The 22,608-nt window shown below is 40.1% G+C and overlaps 1 protein-coding gene across 1 annotated transcript in view; it reads right to left on the bottom strand.

Moving 5' to 3' along the window:
* LOC126198685 (FAM172 family protein homolog CG10038) overlaps positions 1 to 22,608 on the bottom strand; it is a 266,737-nt gene that overhangs the window by 117,397 nt on the left and 126,732 nt on the right. The gene's annotated exons all lie outside the window — the stretch shown is intronic.

Below are 22,608 nucleotides of genomic sequence, written 5' to 3'. Positions count from 1 at the left end.
AATGTACAATTAGCTGAGGTGTAGGATGTGCCATCTGATCACCCTATACCTCTAACATTGCCAAATCTAGTTCAACATGCCTACCTCATGAAGATATGGGATAAACACAGGAAAAAGAAGAAGGAAAGAAGATTGCAGCAAAGCATTATCAAAGAGAAAATTAGTTTCAAAAATTGCATTACTGCACTGAAGATGTGCAAGAGTCAAATTTTATATAACACAAACATTATTTGATATTGTTAGTAATATAAATTCATGAACAGGTTCTACTAAAAAATTCATCAGAGTAGAAGAAGGAGTTGGGCACTAATAAATCCTTAAAATGAGCCCCATCAGCAGTCAAACATTTTATGGTTGTTAGCAAGCTATTGCAAATGTGTGTTACAGAATAATGAATGCCTTTCAGGACCGAAGTAAGTGATTTTAAATATTTGTCAAGATTATTCTTATACTGAATACTGTTTCCACGAACAGAATTATTCATTTGAAAAAGTGATATATTATTTATGACAAATTTCGTTCAGGAATAAATATATTGGTAAGCAGCACTTAGTATGACCAGCTCTTTGAACAGGCCTTGCCAGGATGTTCTTGAGTCCATACTAAAAATAATTTGTATTTCACACTTTTGAACTTGGAAAACTTTAGCCTATCTTAATGTGTTACCTCAAAAACTAATCCTGATCAATATAACAGAATGGAAGTATGCAAAGTATGCCAGCTTTTTTTACTTTTATATCACCTATGTCTGATGTAATCCACATTGCACATAAGGATTTGAGTAGGTGTTTCAGCAGATGTGTGGTACGTTCCTCCCAACTGAATTTATCAACAGACTGTAAACTCCCTAATTTTACACTGTCAACCTCTTCTATCTGCTTGTCATTATATCCTAACCCTTTGAGTACCAGTGGTTTCTGCCTGAAAACACCATTTTGTTTCTTTTCGAAGTAACGCAGCCTTTTGCAAACCACCACTGCTACTACAAGACAGAGACCTCTAGTGGTACACTGAGGTGCATTGTAGCAGTCACTTCCAGCAATCAGTACAAGATTCAGGGCACAGACTGTGCTACATGATTGAAGGAGGTTCTAACATGCCCCCCCCCCCTCCTTTTTTTGGGAATAGTGAACATATTGAGGAGATTATTGACTGTGAAAGTATCTAAAGTTAATGAAATGTAAATTTGAGTTTTTATTACTGCTGTTATGAGAGGTTTGGAATGCTCAAATGGCTCTGAGCACTATGGGACTCAACTGCTGAGGTCATTAGTCCCCTAGAACTTAGAACTAGTTAAACCTAACTAACCTAAGGACATCACAAACATCCATGCCCGAGGCAGGATTCGAACCTGCGACCGTAGCGGTCTTGCGGTTCTAGACTGCAGCGCCTTTAACCGCACGGCCACTTCGGCCGGCTTGGAATGCAACCACTGCACCAATAGGTACTTTTCAAATTAATTTATTAAATTTTAGACCCATTTTCGACGAGTTCATAGAAGTTTCAAAATATGAGATTGTGTTCAGAAAAATGCAGAACTGCTTTCAAATATATCTCTTGAAATAATGGTTGGTCAAAAACTGATGTCCCAGTGGTTCCAAAGTGAAAACATAACTTCAAACCAACTGATCATTTACTTTTTGCAAATTTCTTCTTCTACTTGTACCCTACTATGACAACAAAAGTAAATTTTGTGAAATATTTTAAAATTAAATTTTTATATTTCTTGGACTCAAAGGGTAAAGCATATAGTGGGGCAAACTTCTTAGAAGTATTCAACTGCACGTAATGTGTTATTTGAAAGTTTAGTGACAAAGAATTGAAAGTAAATATTTATTAATGACTATTAAATTACATTTTCCAATATTTTTATAAATTTGATTCATTATTTATTGCAAATGTTCATCTGCACAAAACAAACTTGGTATCTGGTAATGCAACTGATGGTAGGTCATAACATATACAAATAAGTAAGGGTCCTAGGATGGAACCTTGTGGGACACCACATCTAAAGAGTTCTCAGCTGTATGATGAGCAATAGCTTAATAGTCCTACTGAAACACTTGTATCTTGTCTGGATGATACAGTGTCAACCATTTCATGATATTTATTGTTACAGTGTAAATTCTAATTCACTTACAAGGACACGGATATTCACAATCAAATGCCTTTGATAGATTTGAAAATTTCCCAATAGCTTGTAACTTATTTGTACAAACTAAGCACATTCTTGCAGTATGTGTAAACAGCCTTCTCAATATTGGAACTATTAAGAAATTAAAAATGTAACTTTGCCAATATATAAGTTGAACAATGACATAGAATAGACTGCTACTCGTCACACGGAGGAAAAATGGTTCAAATGGCTCTGAGCACTATGGGACTTAACATCTATGGTCATCAGTCCCCTAGAACTTAGGACTACTTAAACTTAACTAACCTAAGGACAGCACACAACACCCTGTCATCACGAGGCAGAGAAAATCCCTCACCCCGCCGGGAATCGAACCCGGGAACCCGGGCGTGGGAAGCGAGAACGCTACCGCACGACCACGAGCTGCGGACTCACACGGAGGAGTCATTAAGCAGCTGAGAGATATGTTTATAGGACATTTAAGAGTAAATTAAACTTAGGCTACTGAACAAGTTGTTTCACACACATTCATACAAGCACAACTCACACACACATGGTCACTGTTGTCTGCAGACCTCATCACATGACCATTTGTGTGTGTGTGTGTGTGTGTGTGTGTGGATGCATGCATGCATCTGTGGAAGGACTTTATCTGATAACTAAATCTACTCTTAAAAGTATTTTTAATTGTTTGTCCCCCACACAACAGCTCTTCTATGTGATAAGTAGCAATCTATCCTACTTCACTGTTGTTATTCCAACCCATACTTTCCACTGCTTTATTTTTTGTAGTCAGGTGGTTTAACAAGTCACTCGTATATAACCTTTTCTACAATTTTCAGAAATGTTGGAAAAAGTGAAATTAGATGGCATTTAATGTTATTGTTATCTCTTTTCTCATACAAAGACTTTAGCGTATTTCAGCCTATCATTCCATTGACAAATGACAGGTTCCACAAATATCTTGGTACTTTGCTGAAATCAGAAGAACATCCTTCATTTAACTTTGCTGGTATTTTTATTTTGATCTCTAGAATTTTCAACTTAAATAGTTGATTACAATATAACATGGACTGTGTAGAAAAATGAAAGCACAAAGACTGTATTAGTTGTTTATTATTACAAAAAAGATCAGATACTATTTTCTGAGTGTTAATTTGTCTTGCAGAGATTTCAGAGTAATGAGGAGTGGCTAAATAATATGGCAGTGCATGTTTCAAGTTTGTACAATGTGCATCTGCCATGGAGTTTCCAGCACTCTGAGCAACACATATAGGACATCTAAAGGCTCTGCAACAATGATCAACTTGCATTATGCTGTCTACAATGATTGTGAGACTATTAATGATCTGGAGTTTGATCCAGTAAGATCTGCACAAACAACCATCAGCTGAACACACTAATCTGGTTTTCATGAAAGTCTTATCTCCAGCATTTCGGCTAGGTAGTTTCTCGAAGGAGATACATATTACTAAATTGACCATTCCTTGACACCTCACAATGCGTCCCATGAATTAAGGCATTTTTTAATCTAGATGTTCCATAGCTTTTCTCCCCCAATTCAATTCAATTCAATAACTCTTCATTAGTTATTATAATATGGTTTTCATGACAGTATTACCTCAAGTAATCGAACACAGGAGGGACACACTGGTCAGTCATCTGATGACACATGATGTTATCATTAACAGTATCACTCAAGGAACAGTAGAAGAGAAAAATACAAGAAGCAGACCAAGACTAGACTAGATCAACCAGATAATGGAGAATATCAGCCGCACCACCTATACCACTAACAAGAGGAAGGCCAATGACAAAAATGAATGGCAAACTGCTGGTAACCAACCTGATGGTTGGAGGAGGATCATGTATTCTTAATGTTATCTCCTGTTCTTCATACTTGGCTCTACCAAGCTAGCCTACACTGTATCTCCTACGGCATGGATGGTGAGGCAATGGCACACATGCCATTAGTGCCACATGATCAAATAATTTGAGCATGGCATTAAATAAGGAATTTAGGTAGGCCAACCTAATTGACATAATTCATTTGTTCACCTGCATTTGAAGTCATAGTATCAAAGTTCATCATCAATGGGCTAATAATATACCATCCACTATTACATCACGTAGGTTGGCAGCTGTTCTAACAATGACAACTTCCGTTCTACACCAGCATGTACCATATTGCCACATTGTTAAGATGAAACTGTCTTTACCCATTTTTGTTTGTTGTGTGCTTACATTATGTGCTGCGATTAGTTAGTACCATTTTTAAACTTGTGAGTGTTATTTAGAATCGGTAGTTTGGCAAAGAAAGAAAAAGTGTAAGGCAAGCATAATATAGAATTTCAGACTTGGTGGACTGAGATGCGAACCAGAGTGACAGAAATTCATTGCATTTGCTATTAAGACAGGAACAGACAGTCAACATTTATGATTGAGTATGTTGGCACAGATTGTCATACTAGCACCACAAGTTTCTTGGTTGCAAATGTGATTGGTCAACATGGTAACCTTATGGCAATGGGGAAGTTTTGAAGGAAGGCTGCTTAGTATCTGCCCCAGCACTTTTTGAACATTTTGAAAGTAAAGATCAAAGATATTCATTTATGTAGCAACACAATAAAGGAGAGATTGGAAAAAAAAGGGACAAAGTCCTCTCCTTATATTCCGCTGTGTCTTGATGATGAAATCAGATGACGATTGTGATAATATCATTGCCAGGAACTACTAAGGGCACATAGATTTGTACAGTTGTTAAAATATAACTTACTGCAAAAGAAATCAATTTAAGCAAAATTGTTTCGACAATGACTGACGGTGCTCCCAATATCGTGGGCAAAAGAATAGTTTATTCTAAGCACACATTGGACATTCTATTCTTGAATTCCACTGCATCACGCATAAAAAAGGCTTGTGCCCAAACGGTTATTTCGGGTTATTTCGATTCCCTTGATAATACAATGAAGCTTGCTCAAAATGGAATCACATGGGACAAAAATAATTTTCCAAATTGGGCAAGTTTGCAGATTACAGAACCATCAAATCTCACTTTGTTGAAGCAGTTGTTGTTGTTGTTGCATCTTCAGGGTGCTCAACATCACAGTCATCAGCACCTGTATGTTGACTGTATTAGACGAATAGGACTAGAGCACACAAAATGAGGATAGCCTAAAATACACCATAAGATCACATATGCTCCCTTGTACTCTTTCTTACACAAACACGCACGACTTCTGTGAACAGTACAATGGAGCAAGCAAATCAAGGCTGAACATAAAAATCAATGACATCAGATCTCGACAGCCACTAAGAGAAGTCCAGAAAAGAAGACTCTCTGGTCACAAAAATAATAACTGGTTGAGCCATTCATTCTCTAACATCCTAAAAGCTTTGATTTAAGAGCTTAGGTAGAAAGGAAGAAAAAACACAAAGTAGTAAAACACTTGCCACATTCAGCTCATTAGCACCTAAAACTGAGGGCAGGTCTGTCAGTAAACCAGCTTGTACCCTCTCATTATTATGTAAAATATAATTGGTTAAAATGTGGCAAACCATAATTAGCACACCACATGCATCACAAATAGGTAGTTCTTCACGTCTGAAAAGGAAGCCACAAGTCAGGGGGCAGTGCCCTATTCGAAGTCATGTTAAACAGACTTCATCAATTCTATCCGGCCAGAAAGAGGTGCTCTGTGGCCTCACGGTCTCTTTTATAGATCGCAACTTATTTTCTGTAATGCCCAGTCACTCTTCCTCCCAAAGATGCACATGCCTCCTTGGCCGCAATATCAGCTAACTCACTGCCACGGATAACCATGTGTCCTCATATCCAGCAGAATGAGATGACCTGTCATTACCTTTCCAAGTGCAGGATGGCATCATGGACATGCTGGACAGTTCTATCTGCTGAGCACACAGACTGGATCATCTGCAGTGCACTGAGCGATTCAGAACAGATAAGGAATTTTGGTCCACATTCATGTTTCATCTGGCCCCACAGCTTTAAGAATCAGATAGAGTTTCGCGTCAAAGATAGTGAACTCACTAGGCACACAGAACATGAAGACAGAGGCAGGAAAAGTGACAGCATTCCCTTGTCTGGACCCAACTGTACATACGAGGCTGGATCAAATACAAACGGGATTTTATTTTTTATCTAAACTGATTTATTGAAAACCTCAAGGCAATTATAATTTATTTTTCCAATTAGTCTCCTACTTTGGAAATGCATATGCCTCAGCATATGGGCAAGTTTTTGATGCCCTCATCATAAAAAGAACTGGGGCGTGTCACCAGCCAGTTGTGCACAAAGGCTTCCATACTTTGGTCAACTTCAAATTGTCACCCTCCTAGAGCTTCTTTAAGCGGTCCAAATAAATGGAAATCACAGGGCAGTAAGTCTGGGCTGTGAGGAGGATGATCAAGTGTAGTCCAGTGCATTTCCTGTAGCTTGGAAACAGTTAGAGCTGTAGTACGGGGTCACGCATTGTCGTGGAGGAGGATGACCTGTCAAATCAATTCGTCTCGTCTTTTGCGGCGATATGCAACTCTTGCCTTGTTCAACAGTTCGCAGTAGTAAGCAGCATTGATTGTGTGTCGCTCATGCAAGAAATCAATCAGCAAAATACCTCGCTGATTGAAAAAAAAGGTTGAAAGAACCTTGCCAGCTGACAATCGAGTCTTGGCTTTCACTGGTGCTGCCTCCCCTTTCCTCCGCCACTCCTTACTGGCCTGTTTGGATTCTGAAGTGTAGTGGTGTACCCATGTTTCGTTGCAGGTGACAATCTGACACAAAAATGGATCACCTTCTTCTGTAAACCTTGCTGTAAGACTCTGACATACCTCCAAATGTGACAACTTCAGATTTTCGGTCAAAAGTTTAGGGACCCATCAAAAACACACTTTACGGAACTGTAGGTCATTTGAGATGATTGCTTGACAGCCTCTGTAATTGATTCCAACTTTTCATGGAATTTCTGATACTCTCGCCCGTCAATCGTCATCAATAATTTCTTTAACTGCACAAATGTTTTTGTCTGTAATGCTGGTCCGAGGACGGTGACCATGTTGCTAATTTTCCACATGTTCTTGTCCTTACTTGAACTTTTTATGCCATGGAAACACATGTGTCCTTGATAATGTTTTATCACCGAACTGTGCAGTCAACCTTTGGCAAATTTCCACCGCTGTAACTCCTTCACAAGCAAGCAATCTGATAATTATACATATGGCAGGAAATATCTAACAGCACACTCTCCTTACTTCTAAAGGTCCTGCCTAAGCATAGCAGAAGCACAGGGCCAGTCCTACCAACTGTTGATGTTCAGGAACAAAAATCCCATTTACATTTGATTCCCCCTTGTACTACATTATAGTCCTAGTAATTGGTTAAAATGGTTACAAATTTATTCTTAAAAATGTAGTCTGAAGTGAAATTTTTTCCTTTTTTTTTTTTTGTTATGGTTTTAGGGCGCAAAACTGCTACAGTCATAAGTGCCCATTCTGTGGATTAGTGAAGGGTAAAAAACCGAATTTCAAATGAGCAGCAATGGGAGTGAAACTGAAGGAGGAGGGAAACTACAAACGGAAGGAAATCTTAGAAAACTGCTATTGAAGGTGGGTTTGTTTCCCCGAAAAAGAGCTTCAAATGACTGATGTCATCTCACTGACACTGATAAACTCAAGGACACGATTGGCTGAGTGCTTGTCATCTGGGTCAGTTGAGTAGACATGGAAGCCAGATGACTAGCATAACGATGCAGAAGGACAGCTTGCCGATTGGACAGCGGAGGATCAGCAGTCTCAGTGTACAGGCTCTCCACGAGGACGGTGTAAAAAGCTCCAGACGCTACACGCAGTCCACAGTGGTGGACAGAGTCTAGACACCAAAGAATATATGGCCGAGCAGAGGACTAAACTATGCTTCCACAGTCCAATTTCGAGCACACTAACGTGCGACATGGGCAGAGGAGGACCACTCTGTCCACTCCACAGGAGGTACCACACAGAACACAGAGGGTGTTGAGGGACTGCAGACAGTGAGCCAAAAGATATGAAACATGGGAAGATAAGCACACTTTTCTGTCAAATGCAAGTTCCAAGAATTGGGCGACATGCACGAATGGGAGGTTAACAGGGCCTAGATGTAGGTAAGGTGGATAAAACTTCATACGACGCCAAAAACTTACAGACACAGTCTTACTGGGAGAAAATCGGAAGCTGGTTTTGATGCTCCATGAGTGGAGGCGATCGAGACATCCTTGAAGACTTCGTTCAAGAAGGCTGGTCTGTTGAGGGCTGTAGCAGATTGTAAAATCGTCGACAAAGAGGGAGCTGAGACATCAGCAAGGAGACAGTCCATAATTGGATTTATGGCAATGGAAAACAGTACAACACTTAGCATGGAGTCCTGGGGCACCCCGTTGTCTTGGGAGAGAGTAGTGTTGCTCTGCACTTTAAATGTACACTCTGTCACAAATTCACGAATGAAAAGGGAAAGCCAACCTCTAAAGCCCCAAGAGAACAATGTGTGGAGGGGTGCTTGTCCTCCAACAGGTATCATATGTCCTCTTCAGATCAAAAAGTATAGATACCATTTGGTGTTTCCTGAGAAAATTGTTCACAATGTAAGTGGAGAGAGCAACAAGATGGTCTACTGCGGAACGATGCTTTCGGGAACTGCATTGGGCAGGTGTTAAAAGGTTTTGGGACTCCAGCCACCAATCTAAATGGCAATTTACCACCTGCTCCAAAACCTTACATATACTCCTCATGGGAGAGATGGGGCAATAGCTAGAGGGGAGATATCTGTCCTTTCCAGGCTTCGGAAGAGGAATGATGATGCCACCTTCTGGGAAAGGTACTGTCAGTCCAAATTCGATTATAAAGGTGAAGGAGGTAACACAGACTACGGTATGATAAATGCAGCACCATTTGAAGGTGGATGCCATCCGGTCCTGGGGCAGAAGCACAAGAGAAAGTGTGTGTTTTGGAATTCCCACGTAGAAAAAATAGTATTATGGCTTTTGCGATTTTGGGAGGAGAAAGCAAGAGGTCGCACTTCTGTTGTTCATTTTTTCCAGGGAAAGGCTGGCGGGTAATTTGAAGAGCTCAAAATCTCAGCAAAATGTTGATGCAATGAGTTAGACATTGTGACTGGGCCCACTAAGGTATCTTGCAAGACAGTTAGGCCAAAGATCGGGGAGAAACTAGATGTGCCGTATAACTGTCAAATTCAACTCCAAACTACAGATGAGGGAGTGAAGATGTTAAAGGAGATGGTAAAGAAGTCCCAGCTTGCCTTCTTGCTATTGTGGATGATGCAACGGCATCACGCACGTACCGCTTATAGCGAATACAGTTGGCCAATGTAGGAGGGTGGCGGAAAACGCGGAGAGCACGTCTCTGCTCGGGTATTGCGTCACGGCATGCCTCATTCCACCAAAGAACTGGGGCACACCAGGACAAAGGGGAGGTATGAGGTATGGAACATTCCACAGCTGTAAGAATAACTTCCATAACATGAGTGATCTGATTGTCAATGCTAGGAAATGGACGGTTATCAAATGTTGTGAGAGAGGAGAAAAATGTCCAATCAGCTTGGGAAAACTTCCAGTGTCTTGGTTGCATAGATGGCAGTTGTGGCTGTAATCTAAGGTCACACAGAAAATTGTCATTTGAGTGTGTATCTGCAAGAGTGAACCATTCAAAGCGTCGAGTTAGATGAACAGTACTAACTGAAACGTCGAAATGAGAGAAGGTTGACGTGGAGGCAGACAAAAATGTAGGTTCCCCAGTGCTGAGGCACACAAGATCTGCTTGGCGGAAGAGGTCAATCAATAGGGAGCCTCTCAGTCAAGGACATGGAGATCCCTAAAGCGGGTGGTGGGCACTGAAGTTCCCAACCAGAAAATAGGGGGGGGGGGGGGGGGGGGATCTGACCAATTAGATGAAGGAGATTGGCTCTTGCCATTGGTGTGGACGATGGAATGTGTATGGTACAAAGAGAGAAGCTGTATCCAGAAAGAGAAAGACGTACAGTGATGGCTTGGAAGGAACTGTTTAAAGGGATTGGGTGATAATGGATAGTATCATGGAGAAGAATCATAAGTGATGTGTGTGTCGGAGTGCCATCAACAGAGGGGAAATCACACTGGACTGATTGGAAATGAGCGAATACAAAGCAATCGTGGGCATGTAGCTTTGTTTCCTGAAGAGAGAAGATGACTGGGGAGTAGTATCGACGACACGGAAGACGGCTGAGGACGGTTACCGCTGGGTGGTGCTGCAGAAGAGACACACTGTGGCAGAGAAGGAGAGGAACTTTGTTTCTCGTGAGCCTTCTTGGAAGCAGGATGTTGATAAGAGGGAGGAGTTGATGGTTGTGAGGTCTGGGTATGTAAGAAATCTTCACGAGTAGGCTCTTTTTTGGAAGCCTGGGCGACCGATTTTGGGACCCATGATTTAGCAGGAGCCGATGAAGGTTGAGCCTTAGAGTGAGAGGGTGATAGTGGGGAGGTTGAACAGTTGATCTTTGGGCTGGACAGTCTGATGACTGTGGCGTTAAAGGTGAGATCGCAAGTCTGTGTGTCTACCTCCTTAGTAGGTCGAGGAGAGGCGAGAACAGTGCTATATTTACCTGCTGGGAGCACAGTGGGCTTTCTACCGGTGAATAACTTATGAGCCGCAAAGGTAGACACCTTTTCTTTCACTTGGATTTTCTGAATAATTTGTTCATCTTTAAGGATAGGGAAAATCTCTAGAGGAAGCAGTGTGGTTGCCCATAAGTTGATGCAACAAGGGGATAGAAGTGGACAATCAGTCTCATGGGTATCCCTGCCCCATGTAACGGATATGGCCATATTGGAACATGACTGGCTGGGATGATTAAACCGCTGACACCAATAGCAACGTGTAGGGTTGGGGATGTAAGGGCAAACTGAAATGATCTCATATCCTGCTTTAATGTTGGATGGAAGTTGAACTCTGTCAAATGTCAAGAAGAGAGTACGGGTCAGTAGCAACTGTTTTTCAACCTGTTTCATGATGCGATGTAAGGCCATTATGCCCTGATCGGACAGGTAATTCTGAATGTCCTCATTGAATAATCCGTCGAGTGATCTTGCATAAACCACCCCACACGTGATGAGTTTAACCTACGGTGTGCTTACACCCAGACAGGGAAGTGTGTAGCAGTGGAGTTCAAAGCAATGTTTGTGCCTGGAGGGCACTGTTTGTTTCTAACAACAAGGTGCCGTTGCATAACCGGGAACAAGACTCAACAGGGCCTGCAACTGTGTCAACACCTTTCTGAATAATGGAAAGGTTGACTGTGGAGAAGCACTGACCTTTGTCAGACCGAGAAACAACTAGGAACTTTGGCACTGATGGAAGAATTGTTCGTGGCTGAGACTGATGTAACTTTCTCTTGTAGGCAGAAGTTGTAAAAGTAGAGGAAGTCATTGCGAAAGTATCCCTCATGATTACCGGCGTCTTCGATGGTGCACTCCTTCCTAAGGGGGGCCCTCTCGGAGGGCACTCCCGCCTTAGATGATTGTCTACACCTCAGGTCACAACTCCGAGAAATGGACAGAGGGACCAATCGGCACATTCGGAAGGCATCAGCTTGGGTAATCACCCCTCCCTGGGCCTGGACTTTACCAGGGGGTATGTACATGTCCTACTTGTCTACCTGGGGTGGGGAATTACATGTTACCCCGTCACCAGCTATGTGTGGGAACACGAGTTGGCCTTCAACGCACAGGGAGGAAAGTAAGAGAAAGGGAGGAACAAAGAAAAGGAAAGAAGAGAAGAGGTCTCAAACGCCGCAGTGGAGAAGAAGGTTAAGAGAAGAATCAAGGAAAAGAGAAGGATGAAGTGAGGACAGAGATTTTCCAGTATAGAGCGAAAAGAAGAGAAACCACGTCTTACAGTCATAAGCATCTGTCTCCGGACATAGGCACCAAACAGACTACCAAAGAGAGGGAGAAGAGGAAGGGAAGGGGCGGGGAGGGGGGAAGGATCAGGGATGGGGAGGGATGTGGGAACGGAAGGTATGCAGCCCGGAAAGGAAAGAGAGCTGCACTTGCTCCGGGTCCTGTGCTTGCCACACTTATCCACAAAGGAGTTCTGGACCCCTGGGGGAGGAGTGAAAAATTTTTTGCACCCTGTCAAATCTAAAATTATTGTTGGTCTCAATAACATCCAGGCCAGAGCTTTGCACCAACCCTCCCTCTGTATGTTTGTTGGCGACACTCCTAGATCCAATAAATGCTGCTCTGCCCGTATGCCGAACAGCTTTGTCCTTCATGGACAAGTATGGTAGAGTTGTTCCAAGCATTCGCAAATATTAATAGCTGCAGGACAACCAGTGAAGTCAGAAACGACCGGAGCTAGAGCGCCTGTTTAGCCACAAGGAACCACCAACAAGCAGCTAATGGTGGCTTCCCTGACCTTGTACACAAGCTCAGTATAGGGCTCATCCTATAGGATCTTGTGGTCAATCTGATGCCCTCGTGGTGTATGGAGTCCAGCATCTTTAAATGTGTTGGTCATGCTGAGGCATAGACCGTACAACCATAATCAATAATCAATGCGGGATCGCACGTAATCCTTATAGGACAGCAGCAAGCAGGATCTATTTGCACTCCAGTTGTGTCAAGTCTGGCTCGGAGGTGATCTCGCAAGCTGCAGTTAATGCTGTGTCCAATTCCCACATGGACAACGGGTGGTTATAGGCTTCAGTCGTAGTTGAATGCGAAAGCAAGACATTTCCTCTCCCAAACTTTCCAATGGGCATGAAAACCTGGAACCAGACTCATGGACGAGTTTACATCATTAAGGTACTGTACCATAGTGTTAGCAATATCTGCAAGATTACTTTCAGGACTCCATTGTCATGCATGGCAGCTAATGGATGTGACACCCTTTTCCCAAATATCTTCCTTACAGATTCCCTTACTGCAGTGGCAGAAGTTGGCAAATGAATCAACTTCAGAAACTCGTGCCATGATTGCTTCTTGCTCTCCTTCGTTGTCCATCGAGCTTTTGCTAGCCAAAAGGTTTGAAGGTTCTCTGCTGTTGGACTATGCTCGAACCTGTGCAGCACTGCCGAACTGTCCCGTATGGCACAACGATACTGATTGTTCCACCAAGGAACAGGCTGCCTTCTGTGGTAGCCTGATGATTAGGTATAGCTGCATTAGTGGCAGCATGGATTACATCAGTAATGTGCCCCACCCAGTTGTGGATGGTGTTCTCGTACTCAAGCACAGCCAGCTGGCTATAAAGTATCCAGCTTGCCTTGGATAGCATTCACATGGGTGGTTTTCCACCACGATCTGTTCTTTGTAAAAGGCAGATAGTTGTCTGCCACCCCCATTTGACAGAGTCTGTGAGAGCAGGAGAGAAAACTCTCAAATCAATGATGGAGAATGTCCCTATTGCTGTGCAGAAATGTGTCATTGTACCTGTATTCAAGAGACATGTAGTGTCAGATTGTAATACACTTTCAACTGCTCAACTCCTTGGGCAGGTGGATAGATTACCCCATAGAGCCTTACGGGTATTAAAAATCTCCTAAGAGCACAAACAGTGGAGGAAGCTGGTCAATCAGTTCGGAAAGTGCCTTGTCATCCAGTGGTCACTATGCCGGAAAGTAAAGGGAACATAAGGTTAGCTGAAAAGGACACAAAATGCACAATGACATCAACTGCCTATAGTGTGGCGATTAGGGCTATGGGTGAGGAGTCAAGTGTGGCATGGATGAACTCTGACACACTTCCCTTAGCTCTGTCGCCATGAAGGTCATCTTTTTGATATACACTATAACCCCTTTACATGGGGGTATCGGTCTCCTTAAAATGTGTTTCCTGGACACACACACACACACACACACACACACACACACACACACACACACACACACACAAGTCTAGTCTAGTCTAGTCTGTGTGAGGAACTTTAGTTCATCCTCATGAACTATGAAACCATTTAAATTTCACTGCAGTATGTCCATTACCTATTAGTAAATTTTGTCTTCCATTTCTCTTTGCACCTTTGTGGGGAGCACAAGGTCATTGGTGGTGGACTAGTTGAGCCAACTGGGACCACGTCCATCACCAAATTCTCAATAGCAGCAGTAGCTGCTGATTTCATTGATGGTGCTTTCGGTACTGCTCTACTGGACTTTGACCTGGTCTTTGTGATGGCTTTCCCTTGTTAGGCTGAAACACAGGAAGGACCCTGGATGGGTGTAGCAGTCGGCAGGTGGAACAGTTGCCGTTGGGGGCAATGGCTGTACATTATCAGTCAGAGAAGTTTGTGTAACTGAGTTTCTGGCAAGCACAGGGTTATTAGAGCCTGTCTGTCGGCATATGCAGCAACAGGAGCAAACATTGGTAGTGGCAGTTGCTACTTCCGTTTGAGTCATCACACTAGACTTAATTATGGGCTGTTTCACAGGTGGTGCAAATGAGGTAACAGATGATGGGGGCAGCATGGCTTTAAACAGTTGCTTTGCTTCTGCATATGACATGTAACTTTTAAGTTCTTGACTTTGTTTTTGTCCATATAGATGGGGCACTCAGAACTTCAGACTGGATGTGAGTTAGAGCATTTAACACATGCTGGTGGAGATGTACATTCCAAACCTGGTTCATGAGCTGCTTGATCACTGTTCCCACAAGTAGCATAAGCATTACATGCAATGGTAGTTTGACCAAATCTTTTATACTTGAAACACCCTATTGAATTTGGAAAAAAAAGGAGGAAACTGGTAAGTGTAAGAAACATGCTTTAATGTGACTGGGCAGGTCTTGCATATTGGACGTTAGAATGAATGTAGTAGTTGTTTCAAGCTTTCCATTCACTCTGTTCTTCACATTTTGAACTTCCATAACACATTTGTCTGCCCACTCCTGTTGTAACTTCACACGTTACCACCCCTGTGGCTGGACTGTAAGGTTTTATGCAGTTCAACAATAATAGGGCATTTTTCCAATGTTGTTGCTTTCAGAAGTTTCTGTACTTGTGATTTCCTTTTTTCATTTTGGCATTGAAAGAGACCAGCCACTCTTCCAAAGAATACTAACTATTCACATCATTTTATTTCTTCGCCATGTGACTGGAAGCTTACTGATGTCTAGTTATTTACAACAATGGAGTTTTGATGCCTTTCTAATCACTAGTGGCTTCTCCATTTCAGTTAATATGTCAACAGATGGCAACATAGTGAGTCTTTCCTTGGGCATTTTTCCGCTAATGCACTACTCACCTCGAATTGCTACAGATTTTGAAGGCAGTGTGCATTAAAACAGTCCTGTTTCGTTGGCACTCAACATGTCTTTCATGCCATAATTTGCAATTATGATTGTGCAGTATTGTCTTCCATCCGGTAGTTACACTTTTCTTCACATCCTTATCTTCCCCATCCAATTCATTTCACATGATGATTTGTCTAGCTTTGAAACTGTCCAGCAATCCTGCGGATCCCAAGCTCTTTAGAAACTTTCAGAGCCTCACTCTGAAATGTGGGTCCAAACAAAGGTACGTTTTTGCTGTACTTACGAACAATTTCCACACTATCTCAATATTTCTTCATATCCTGTCTTCTTTGCCTTTCGTTTCAATTGCCTGTTCCCTCACATCCATTCAACCCAAATCTTATTTGTGTTTCTTTAAGGTTTATAAATTTGTGTTTTGCTGCATTTGAAACACAACTTTATTTCATGCACAGAGAGTTTGTCTTTCGCACTCTCCTCAGTTACCTTAATCTTTTCATCTTGACATTGAAGCTCTTCTGTCTATGTTTGCTTACAAGCAGATTTGTTTTTTGAGAGGGTCTGCCTTGAGCAAAACACACTTTCTTATTTTTCTTTTTATTCACCAGACAGGTTTCGCTGAAGTTAACGTATCATCAGTGGGTTTTATGTTATCTTCTATAAAACAGGAAGAATCCTCTTTACTACTAGCACACAGATAAATGTGAGTTTTATAAAGTCAATAATTACATATTTGAAAACCATGTATTCCTAATACACAGAACACATAAGAGCATTAATAAGTAACAGCTGTCATTCAACATTTGCTGAATGCCTTATGAACATGAAAAATAGTCCAACAAACATCAACACTGACCTGAAAATTCTCAAATCAGCAACAACCCCTCACAAAAACTGATAATTGAAGAAAATTGTCAATTACAAAAAGTCATAGCTGAAGGAAAACAAGTAATAAATGAATGCACAGTTCTCTGCAAAGGAACTCTGGTTTCTGCCCTCAAAGAACTATCAGGCAACACGAAACCATTAATACCCCAAACCCCTTCCAAACAAACACACAAAAGCGCGCGCGCGCGCACACACACACACACACACACACACACACACACACACACACACACACACAATATTCCACATGGTATTAGTTAATGGTAGGCATAAACTTAACAAACACCGCTGTAAATTTTTGAAATAAATAACTGTTCTACATTAAGTTCTATATGGTTGCAGAATGATGACAAATTGTAAAACAAAAGAACGAAACTGATTTACATAAAACCCAGGAAATCCATAGCATGTGCTAACAAACTATTTATACATACAAAATTTCCTCCATTTTTCAAATATGTAAATACTGACTTTATGAAACTCAAATTAATTGTGTGTACTAAGAGTAAAAAGCATTTTTTTCTATTTTGTAGAAGATGACATAAAACCCACTGATGATGGCGTAGCTTCAGTGAAACATGTCTGGGGAATAAAAAGAAAAATAGGATATTGTGTTTTGATCAAGGTGGACCCTCTCCAAAAACAAATCTCAATCTTTTTGTTAATTGTTGACAACACATACTTTTTGTTCGATCTCATGTGGTCATGTAGGGTTCTAAAAGTCAACTGAAACTGGCAGGAGATAATGTACATAGTGTATTTCTTTGGAATGCTTGACCTTGCCAGGTAAAATCATTGTTTAATGGAACAAGAATCATATTTTTCACATAACGGCATTGTCAGGGCTGTACAGTCTTTGTGGCAAAAGTAGTGTCTTATGTGAATAACTAAGGTGTACTCTAATACAGTAGTACCATACTGGCTTCCATTCTGCATTTTAAAATGAATTATTATGTTCTAAAATTTGCTTTCCATTTCTGCTTTAAGCCTGATCTGCTTTATATGAAAAATTAGCATATAAAAGTGTACGAATGTGTTGTGAATTAAATATTTGTACGATTTGACCAGACCTGCGAATTATACACATTCTGTTTTGGTCAAGTTTTACAGTATAATGGCCAGTAACAAAAATACAAAACTGTGTATCATCACAAGCTTCTCATAAAAGGAAGTTCAAAGTGTTGTTGGATAAACTGATATTGGTGTACAATGGGTTCCTGAAGCATAACAATGTTCACTGGTTGAGCAGCAGCAATTTACTTCAAAGATTTGTGGATTGTTTGGTAGAAATCAGGCTGTTTTTACAAAGTGGGGGAAAAACTGAGACAAATTCACAGTTAATGGATGTTATGTGGCTTACAAAATTTCTGTTTTTTATGAACATATGCCAGCATATTTTAGTGATTTGAACATAAAGCTTCAAGGCACAAAAAGAACAGTGATTGTTATGATAGATCTTATTTACACTTTTAAGGTTAAACTGTAAGTTTGTAATGATGATATTGCTTCCAATGACTATTTGTATTTCCCAAATTTGAAAAAAAAACTACCAGCAATTTGGATTTAAACAAAAAACAAGACCAAGAAAAAGTCACTAAGGAATTTTCTCTGGCAATAGTCTTCAACTGAAGAATTTTCTTCGAGATTTTGGGAGTTCAAACTGTTGTTGGAACACTAAAATTTATTACATATAAAGATGTGACTCCATTGGATAAAATGAACTTGTCTAGATTTGTTTGTTTGGTAACTCAAGAAACTGAAATGCAGCTGACTGAAACAAATTAGAAAAAACTATCAGGCAATAAGAGCAAAAATTATGCCACTAAAATTATTGAAAATTGGAACCCAATTCCTGAGACATGTAGAAGAAGATGATGGTTGCTAGCTTGACAATATTTTCGTCTACCTACTCCTGCGAGTCATTATTTTGTGAAATGCATAACATTAAAGGCTCGCTAAGAGACTGTTCACCAGGTGACTTGAGTTCAGCTTGCATTCTGCTACAAGTTACAAAGTACACAAACAATATAAATTACTGGCACTACATTTTCCACAGCAGAAATCATCTTTTATTTCGTTAACTTGGATAAACTAAATATGTTTATTTTATGATTTCTGTATGAAAGCTGTATTTCTGGTTGCAAATAAAGAGTATTAATACGGAAGCAGTTACTTTCTTTTTTCATTAATCAGTAGAGCCCAAATTTGTATCTACTATCAAAACACGCATGCATTTAAGCGTATGTCTAAATATGCAATAAATCAGCAAAAAAGAAAGAGTACTGTAATATGTGGTATCAAAATTTAGTTCTACGATGAGTATGATGGCATATCGTGGGCACATTAAACACTTCTTTGCAAAAAATGAGACACAGATCTACAAAGGTTTGCTATCCCTACAACAAGGTCTTTATTTTGTTACCTTATGTGACTATATCTTTTTCTCATAATACATCTGCTTTGATGTCTGTATTATCTTCAATATTATGCAGTATGTCTTGTAATTAACTACAGCATAAACATTAAAGCTGCTTCTGATGGACTGATAAACTTTCATCCTAGAAGATACCCTTATTCCTTTAGTAATTTTATGGATTTTATGTACTATTTGGTCTAATTTGGATTACTATGGGGGGAGAACAACTTTCAAATAGGGTATGAATTTTAATAATAGTATCATATTTTTGATTCTAGTTATGAGCAGAGTATAGAGCACTCCAGTTCATGTCTTTCAGGAGTTTCCTAAAATGCTCAGTTATTTGGCATTCTGACTAGCCTCCTGAACTCAAGATTTTGTAGGTTTCATATTCCGATCAGTATTAACATGCAACATAGGGAACTGCATGCCACTGTCTGAGGGATCACTGATTACTGATTCTGTAATATAATTTTGTTCACTAGAAATTTCTATAAAAAAATTATCAATGGCAATTTTTGAGCAATTACCTACCCTAATTGGGAAGTTTTCAGTATGAATCATGTTGAAAGATAATATTAATTGAATTTCCCATCAGTGATTGGCAAAACATGATAATAATATTATAAAGAAAACACTTCCTAGAGTTCGGCAAAAATTATATTTATTTGGTCACGAACTGGCTTTCAGATTTTCAGGCCATATTTTAGTGACAGCTGAATGTCACAAACAGAGATAAATATGATGTTGCAACTTACACAGATACTATTTTACAGAAGATACAAAAATGACAAAGTGTTTACACAGGAAAATATTACAATAATTACATTAACTGAAAAGTATAACAAATAATGAGAAATAAACAGCCATATGCTAAATTAATATGAATCCCATTGCTCCTATATTTTATCGCTTATCCAAAATTTATAAAGACAGTGTTGCAATATGCTCGCTAGTATCATCCCCTTCTGCTCCATGTTACTTACTAGTGATTTAAAGCATTTACAGAAAAAAACCATAGCTACTGATACAGTAATCCCTCCAAGCTCCAGCATCCATACAGCCACAAACTTGTAGCTTTCCATTGAATGGTGCATCACCTCATATCTCTTCCATTATCCAAATTAGCCTTTCAATAAGACTGCAAACCATCGAACAGATCACTTCCAGCAATAACTATAGCCTGCCCTGATTGATAATATTATCTATTTATACTGTATAATCAGTATAAATAATAATTTATACTGATGATAAAATTGCACCACTTCTGTACACTGGCCAACTGCAGTCACTCAGTACTTACAAATCCTGGTACAAAATTTCACAGAATGGCAATATTTCAGATAATCTTCCAAAAAAGTAAAAATCTCACAACTCTAGATCTGCATTGTATATCACAAAGAACATACCAAAATTTTTAATCGATAGTAAAGACAAAATGCAACCCTTGACACAGTGTGTTGTATATAAAATCACCTGCAACCAATGTGAAAAAGTGTATATCGGTCAGTCAGGCTGAGATGTGGCAATTAGGTTATGTCAACATGAGAGAAGCTGGTGATGAAGGAAGAAAGATACAACCTTTGCTGATAATATTTTAGCAGGAAACCATCCATATGATGTAGGACGTGAAATTTTACATTCCATAAAAAAAAGGCATAAAGATGACCCTACTGGAAAACAATAAACACATGACACAAAATGCCAGCCTAGTATTAAATGATCAGAATCAGTTTCCAGTCCCCCTCTCGTTAAATTAAGTTTTCATTACAGATACTAGATTCAAACTGTAAACCCATTTTATTTATCATCATTTGTTATATGTATCTCCATATAAAAACTTTGTTTGCCCTTTTTAGTTAATATAATTATTGTAATATTTTCCTATGCAAACACTTCGTCAATTTTGTATCTTCTGTACAAATAATGTCTGTGACATAAGAGTTGCACATTGTGTTTATCTGTTTGCCACATTTAGTTGTCACCTGAAGATGGCCTGAGAAGCCGAAAGCTGGTTTGTGACCAAATAAATATAATTTTTCAGAACATTTGAAAGTGGTTTCCTTTATAATATTGTTGAATGATAATTCAATAATATCATAAAATTCTTACTGGGAGAGATTTTAATAAAATCTATACTAAAACTGCCAGAAACTTTTATTTCTTTAGTTTTACTGTTACCTAGGCCAACAGAGCTTCCAGATTATTTATGAGCAGATTAAAATTATCTGCAGGTGCTCAGTATAGACCTACTGTTGTAAAGGACTTCTTATGAAATTCTAATGCTGTTGCAAATGCTTCAATGCTGATGAACGTGGCAACTCCTCCTTCCTCCATTTCTGCTCTTCAGATATGAGATGCTACCTAAGTCCTATAGCACATCTATACCAGTTGCCACATGATGTTCAGAGGGACACATTGAGTCAACTGGGTTTGATGACTTATTTAGAAAACCAAATAAGTAGTTACATCATTTTACTCATCAGTCTTCTAACATTTTGCTGCAATAAAGATAGCTGGAACTTCACAGTGACTGAGATATAAAATAAAATTTCTGGCAATTATCAAAAATATTCAACCAATAGCAGTTGGTATTGATGCAGTATGCTAGAATTATGTTCTTTAGTTTCTTTCTCAAACCGAACGTTTGTTTCAATTTTAACCTCTTATACAACTTTGTTTTCTTCTGTCCTCCCTACCTTAAAAAAGAAGCTGTTGCCCGAGAGTGCCTCCCTCCTCTCCCGCCCCCCCCACCCCTACCCCCCCCCACCAACCCCTCATGGTCTTCTGCTATTAATCCACCCTGTTTCCACTTACCTTCCTCCTGAGGTGCAGGACATATCTAGTACAATTCCATCTATTGACTGAATCAACAAGAATCACACCAATATAACCCTGCAGCTGACATAAGCAGTCCTACCAACTCTAAATTTACTCTCCTGATGGAAGAATTCAAATGAAGTCAGTCATGATGTATCAGAATAGAAATCAGCTCAAAATTGGTATCTTTAAATACTGACACAATCTTTGCCCTCGATATTGTACCCATGATCTCTGTTAATACAGTTGCCTGGTCCATTCACTATAACCAAGGTCTCTTCTTGGTTGAAGCCTTTACAAAGTGATCCTAAATCCTAAGTTACCTGACTCAAACAAGTACTAGGTGATTTTAACTCTAGCATGAGAACTAGCTAACAATTTTTTCCCTCTTTACTGACTCTCATACACTCTTACCATTTTATTTATTGCTGACAGTTTGGTGTGGTGTGTTTATAACTACGTCTGCCTGAGGTTAATGTGTGCTCCAATTAGGAATACCAACAGTGTAGGAAAAGATTATTAGTTACCATAAAGAAGACACATCACAGTGTGGGAGACAAGAATGAGGAGGAGATGATATGACAGGGTGGAAACTGTTGGGTGAAGGGCGTGGGGTAGGTTGAGGCCGGGATAATTACGGGAGCTGAGAAAGTGTAGGATGGATAACTCCCATCTGCGCAGTTCAGAGAAGCTGGTGGTGGAGGGAAGGATCCAGATGGCTTGGGTAGTGAAGCAGCCTTTGAAATCAAGTGTGCTATGTTCAGCTGCATGTTGTGCCACAGGGTGGTCTACTTTGCTCTTGGGCACAGTTTGGCAGTGGCTGTTCCTCCTGGTGGACAGCTGATTGGTAGTCGTATCAATATAAAAGGCTGTGCAATGATTGCAGCCCTCTGCCAAAGAATCCACCGGTCTTTCCCCACTCATCTCTTTTTTTTTTTTGTTCCTTTCTTCCTCCACCTCACTGCCCCACAGCCTCCTGACACTGCACCTGTTGGCAGTCTAGTCCCTGCATGTTACACCAGGCAGTGTTCGCCTCTCTCCCTATGTGTACACTACTATCCCTT

Source organism: Schistocerca nitens, chromosome 8, assembly GCF_023898315.1.
Source record: "Schistocerca nitens isolate TAMUIC-IGC-003100 chromosome 8, iqSchNite1.1, whole genome shotgun sequence".
Lineage (NCBI taxonomy): Eukaryota > Metazoa > Arthropoda > Insecta > Orthoptera > Acrididae > Schistocerca > Schistocerca nitens.
Note: the sequence above shows the minus strand (reverse complement) of the source record. Positions and strands in the feature narration are given on the sequence as shown.